Genomic DNA, 6702 nt, shown 5'->3' with positions numbered 1-6702 from the left:
AGGGCTCACCTGCTGGCAGGTTTTCTGGGAGCTGTCCTGGGTGTGGGACAGCTGCCTGAGAGCCTCCTGCTGGGAACTGGGGCACAGGGCTCACTGAGCACTGCCTTGCTTGTGTTCCCAGCCCCCGGCCTGCCCCTGGAGCAGCTCTGCATGGCACGGTGCAAAGCTGCCAGCTCCAGAGAGCAATCAGGGGCTGGGGAATTTGCTCATATTTGCTCCCAGTCAGCATCTAAATGATCACTACTGTACAGTAACTACTGCACAATTAATCCAGTACCTGTATTTACAGGTACTAGCTAACTGTGCATTAGCCTAATATACTGCATGGTAAATGCCCTGCATATGTCCATGGTGACACTTTACTGCTCAGTAGATTAGTCTGCTGTGTAGCAAAGCATCTCTTATAGGTGTGCCCAGTGATCTTTATCACATGATAAGCTGGAATCACTTGAATAATATGCACTTTAATACTATTAAATGTAAGGTGGTTCTTCTAGGAACCAAGAACAAAGGTCACATTTCTAGAATGAACGACTTTGTGTTGAAAAGCCATGACTCAGAAAAGAAGTGGTGATGGAAACCATCTGACCATGAGCTAACACTGTGCTTGCTGTGCTGGTGGCTAAGAAGCTAAGGCAGACTTTGTGTTAGCATAACTATGACTGGCATACTGAGCAGCAATAAGGAGGTGTTGTATCTGCTGGGTATGGTCTTGGTAATTGCTGAAATATTCATCCAGGTTTGAAAAGAGAGGTGCATTGGTGGAGTGGTTAAGGCAGTGATTTTCAATCGGAGTGCCAGGACACCCTGGGGTGCCGCAGCATGTGGAAGTAAGAAGGAATAGGCGAGGTGTGAGGAGATAAGCAGATAATAAAGGCAGGTTCAGGCTTAGATTCAGGCTCTCCTTGCCTGGTTCCTCCGCCATCCCCACTGCCTGCCCGATCTGCAAGGAGGTCAAACCTGTAATAAATAAATTTGTTTTTGAAATACGATGCAATACAATGCTTCTCAATTCACAGAAATTATGGAGGGGTGCCTTGAGTCTAAAAAGATTGAGAACAACTGGGTTAAGGCATCTTGCTGTGACTCCAGAGCTTTGAGGTGCTGAATCCTGGTTTGGACTTGTGCCTAAGGCTGCCTCTAGTCTACCCCACGGGGAGTGAATACCTGGTCTCTTGGACAGGGAAGTCATAGGTGTGAGGCTGCTACATCACTCCATTGTGGGCTGCTGGCTACAGAAACTGGTGTGCCTAAACCGCAGTAGCTCAATGGGGCTTTAGGTCTGGGGAAATGTTGACTGTAAAAAGGAGATAAAAAACTGAATTCTTCAGAAAGAAGATGAGGAATGATTCAAAGTCTCAAAAATGCCTTATAATGAAACACTAAAGAAGCTCAGTCATTTTGGTTTAGTAAAGAGGAAGTGAAGGGGTGACTTGATCATGATTAATAAATTTCTGTATGGGAAAAAGGTTTATTGTAGTGGAAGGCTTTATGATTTTTCAGAAAAAACATAAGATCTGGTAGCTGGACAGTGAAGCTAGATGAGTTCAGAATAGAAATGAGCATTTTTTTTGTGCAATGAGGGTAAATAACTCTTGAAAAAATATACAGAGCATATTCCAATCAGCAGGATGTTTTTCTAAAAGATATGCATTAGTTAGCAATATTAACTGAGTGAAGAATGTTATAAAATGTTGGCCTTATAATCTGTAAACTAATTATGTAGATATCTTTTTAGAAAATGTGCCAGAACCAAAAATTGTAGGCCACGGGCAGAAACTTCTTGGTAAAATTCTCTGGCCTGTGTTATGCAGAAGGTCATATTAGGTTATCATCATGGTTCCTTCTGACCTTAAAACTTATGCCTCCATGACCATTTGTGATCTTGTAATAATATAAAAAACCCTAAATCAGCAAAAAAGATAGTTCTGTCTGTGGACATGATGGTAAAGCAGCAATTGAAAAAACTTGCCCGGACTAAAAGACCTCAACACTTGATAAATGGAAACATAACACAGTTCATTTGGAAAGATGTGGAAAACCAGAGCTAAATAAAAGAAAAATAAATAAAGGTATTTTATATCCAGAGGCTGTCAAGGTTTAGTGGCAGTGTATCTCAAAATATTTTGCCTGAAAATGTAAATATTCCAATTTTCAGGTATAATATTTAAAAAATCAATTGAAAGCAGAAATTTGCACAAAATTTGTTTATGGGATGATTCAGTTTTTTTGCGGAAAAATAATTTTGATGGAAAATATTTGACCAGCCCTAACTGGACTTAATTTAGGAACAATGCTCCATCCATATATTGATGTGCCAGTAGGTGGCACTCATTCTATTAACTATCTAAACACCCACACAGATAAGGTATAATATTTGTTCCTGTTATGGTGCTCCCACTGTTTTGCTGTCAGAGGGGAAAACTCAGAAACTAATTGAAAAGAAATATTAATATTGCAATACTAGGGAAGTGGTAGAGAATTATGTTAGTTGTGCAGAAACAGATTTTTTTTGTTTGCAAGGAAACAAAAGTCTATTTGTTCTTAGCTGTCAGTCTGTTGTGCAGATGAAGCTATGTGAAGAATTTGTATATCAGGAATTCAAGGGCTTGATGCCTTATTTACACTGCTGTACTCTATGAAAACAGCCATCAAACCTCAAGCTAAAATGTATCTGTTTGTGGATGTTCATATATCGTATTTACTTAAATATAAGATGACCCTGATTATAAGATGACCCCCAATAATTAGATTTTATATCTGGAAAATTTATAAATTTGTTATAATTTTTCAGATATTTTCCAGATATAGAATCTAATTTTTAGAGGTTTGCCTTGAATTTCCCCCCCTCCCCATTGATATAGCAGGGAAAATAAATCTGGGTAAGTTAGGTGGCCCCTTGCCCTCTCTCCCTCCAACTTCTTTCCCCTGCAGCCCCTTCCCCATTCCTGTCAGGCCCTGTTCTCCCTGAGCACATGGAGATGAGAATTAAAATTGAAATAAACATATAGGCAAATTACTTTGAGTACCTGTAGACTTAGTTTATCCAGATCTGATACGTTTTACCTTTTTTGGAAACTGCTGGAAGTTTTAGTACAGGTCCTCCATAAACAGCACTTTTTTATAGTACAAACTTAAAAAAAAAATGTATTCCAGGCCAAATTAGCCAAAACAAATTCCAAATCTGAGAGTCCAGATCCATAAGTGGCCCTACTACAGGCAAACATCCTCCACCCCCATCTGGGGCTTCAAATGTTTCCAAAACCTTTGGCGGGCATCCTACTTGCAGATCCAAGCCCAGAGGTTTGGGATTTGGATGCGGGTCACTTAATGAATTTTGGTGAGCTGTTGAGGACCACACACATAAAATCTTTTAAAAGATATCATTTTAACAAATTATAGATAAAAAAAACCAAATCATATACTAAAAATCAAACATCTACTATAACATATTTTAATGGTTTTTTTTGAGCAGTATATATAGAGGTGATTGCATAATAGCTCAGAATAAAGTCTTACTCCTATATATTGTGTCTGGAACAGTGTGGGTGTATGTGTGGGAGGGCTGCCCACAGTCTAGGTCCCAGGAGATGGCTGGGGTGGAAAGAGGGCAGGGGAGTGCAGCGGGTGCATGCAGCAGAGCTCACCAGGGTGGTGTGGTATGATGCAGCTGCAGGTGCGGTCCACGCCCCCCTTGAGCACAGTGGACATTAGGGTGTGACTTATGGGGGAGTTTGGGGGGGGCTGAGTCCCCTCATAAGACATGAGAGCCCCCTGTAAGATTTTAAAATCATAACCTGGGGGGGTGTCTCCAATTGGATATTTTAAAATCATAACTGGGGGGGGGGGTCTCCAATTGGATTGCTCCTTCCAATAAACCAGTTTAATTTGTTTTGCAGGACCGCCCCCCACGAGTCAAAGTGTAATTCAAACCCTGGTGGACACTACCCCAGTGCCTGTTTCCTGCTAGATAAACTCTTGGGTTTTTTTAAGGGCCACTGACAATCAGTATATTTGCCCCATATAGGCCATGTGTCTTATAGTCATGCTCAGTGTTGGCTGTATGTAATTTATTTCATAGTTGTTTTCCATTATTGAACCCATGCTGCCTTTGGCAGCAGTTTAATGCTAAACAATGTATTTAATGAGGTTTCCTTGTATACAGATGTCAGACAAGGACCATTTTCCTCGCTCATCTTATATCTGAGTAAATATAGTAATAGAAAAACTTAAATGATACTTCCGGCTACTGTCACCAGAGAGAGTCTTTATTTGAATCTGGAAAAGGAAAAGGAAAAGATCAAATCTTGTGACTCTGAGTCGTTAATTGAGCTCCTTTTATCCACAAAGTCCAGTGAGCCAGTGGAATTTCACTTTGTAAATCACTCCAGTGCTTTGGAGCTTAATTTACTGATACAGACAATTACTGCTAGAATTGCCACATCAGACATTTCTCTCAACTGTTTTTTCTATGCTGTGTTTGGCTTGTTCTGTTCAGACCTGAAGAAGAATGTCTTTTATTCAAAAGCTTGTCTAACTCTATCCCTACTGTACAGTTGGTTCAATAAAAGATATCATCCTAAGAAATCATGTCTCTTGCTTAAAACATTTTTCCTGAGCAATTTTTTAAAAGGACATAATGGGGTGGGGGGAGTCTTGTCAGCCCAAATAAAAGTATTATCCCTTCAAGCATAGTCAGAACCAGTTTCTTGCTCTGTGTATTAGCTAGGATCCTAGCAGACTCTCCTTCCCCATGCCGAGCTCTCATGAGGGAAGAAGTACATGGCCATGATCAAAGCTGTTTTCCTTTCCCCCTCCCTCTCCACTTGTGCAGTCTGTCAGTCACTGCTAAATGCTAAGATTATGACAACACAGGTAAATTGCCCCTGTAAGCAGTGGTTGAGTGGTGGGATTGTGACATCAGAAACAGGAGTGTATCTGAGGAGAGAGGGAGCTGACTTTTAATGAACAAAGATATATTGTAAATCTATAGTATTCCATTTTACATTAACCAATTTGCTCTTAATAAGGTCAAAGAATAACAATTCAAGAGAAACCATATAACAATAATTGCCTGGATTATAAACCTCCCCTCCCCTGAGATACGCTGAGTGGAGTACTGTACTTTCCTTCCTTGCATGTGTTTGCCTGTTTTATGTCATACCATAGTGGCAGGCACATTATAAATAGCTAGATAAGTAAGAAAAAGGAGAGCACAGGTGCTGGATTTGCGTGTAAACTCCTGCCTATGGCACAATGTCATCTGAGTGGTTGTGTAATGTAAATACAGTCTATGCTAAATTGTTAGCACAGTGTCTCATCTCCCTATCGAATAACATTTTTGGGTCTGATTCCTTCTCATGCAGTTTATAAGCACTCAGGAGCTCCACAGGTTTGCAGTATTACAGATTACTGCTGAACCCTGCCTTTTGGCTATACCCTTGGATAGTAGGGGAAGAACAAGTCAAGGTATAGAAATCATCCTGAACAATTTACACCCAGATAATAAGCATTGTCCTGAGCAGGGTGAAAGGGCTGGCGATAGCTTGCAAGCCTGTCGGTAAGCAAGCACAGAAGCAGCCTGGGGGAGATTGGAGTAAATTGGGAGGATGATGAAGGGTTGAGAGATTGTGGTGATGGGAGAGAGTGCAATGCAGTGGTGTGCAATCCTTTGGACCAGCAGCCTGGCTGAATAGTGAAAGCTTGGTGTGCAGGCTGGATCCTGTGCAGATTTGGTGTGTGGCATCGGCCTGTGGGTGTGACCAGCAGCCCAGCCTGACAGCTACACACCGGCCTGGCCCTGCATATGCCCGATCTAGTATCCAGACCTGTGTCATCTGGCCTGCGAGCTCCCCATGGGGTGGGAAATGTGGCCTCTGTCCCCTGCCCTACCCTTCTTCCCTCTGCCACACTTCCAGGCCGGTGGGTTGCCCTGAGGGCCAGATGACATGGCACCATGCCCAGAGTTGGAATTACACTTTGACTCTTGCAGGGTCTGCAAAAAAAAATTAAATCAGTTCATTGATAAACAAGTCCACCAAAGTGAAAGAGTAGTCTGATTGGAGACCCCCCAGGCTATAATTTTCAAATCTTACTGGGGGGCTCTTGTCTTGTATGGGGGACTCAGTGCTCTCACCCCCCCCCACCCTTAACTCACACCCTGTCCACTCCCAGAGCCTGCGTCCCACTGGCGCAGCATGGGTGAGGCGGGGGGGTGTACAGGGATGCCTGTGGGATAGTGGCAGACAAGCTTCTTTGGGTGGATGTGATGTGTTTTATTACACTGAGCTGTTGGGAAAAAGTTCTTGCAAGCTTTTGGGCACAAGCCTCCTTCTTCAGGCACTGGGAGCCTCTGCTGTCCATTCTCCAGGGCATGAAAGAGGGCTGGTGGGAAGGCTTCAAGGGTGCTGGGGTGAGGTAGGAAAGCGCCTGGCAGAGGAGGGCAGGGGAGCTGCACAGGGATGCCTGGGGGATGGTGGCACACAAGCTTCTTTGGGTGGATGTGATATGTTGTATTAGACGGAGTTGTTGGGAAAAAGTTCTTGCAAGCTTTTGGGCACAGGGAGCCCCCGCAAGGCATGAAAGCCGGGGCACAGCGGGGAGGCTTCAAGGGCGCAGTGGGCAGAGGAGCGGGGAGGCGGACTGGAAGCCGGAGCCAGGCCGAGGAGGAGCGGAGGAGAGCGCCCGGGCGGGGCGGGGCGG

This window comes from Alligator sinensis, unplaced genomic scaffold (assembly GCF_000455745.1).
Source record: "Alligator sinensis unplaced genomic scaffold, ASM45574v1 scaffold239_2, whole genome shotgun sequence".
NCBI classification, from domain to species: Eukaryota; Metazoa; Chordata; order Crocodylia; family Alligatoridae; genus Alligator; species Alligator sinensis.
This window is presented reverse-complemented; position numbering follows the sequence as displayed.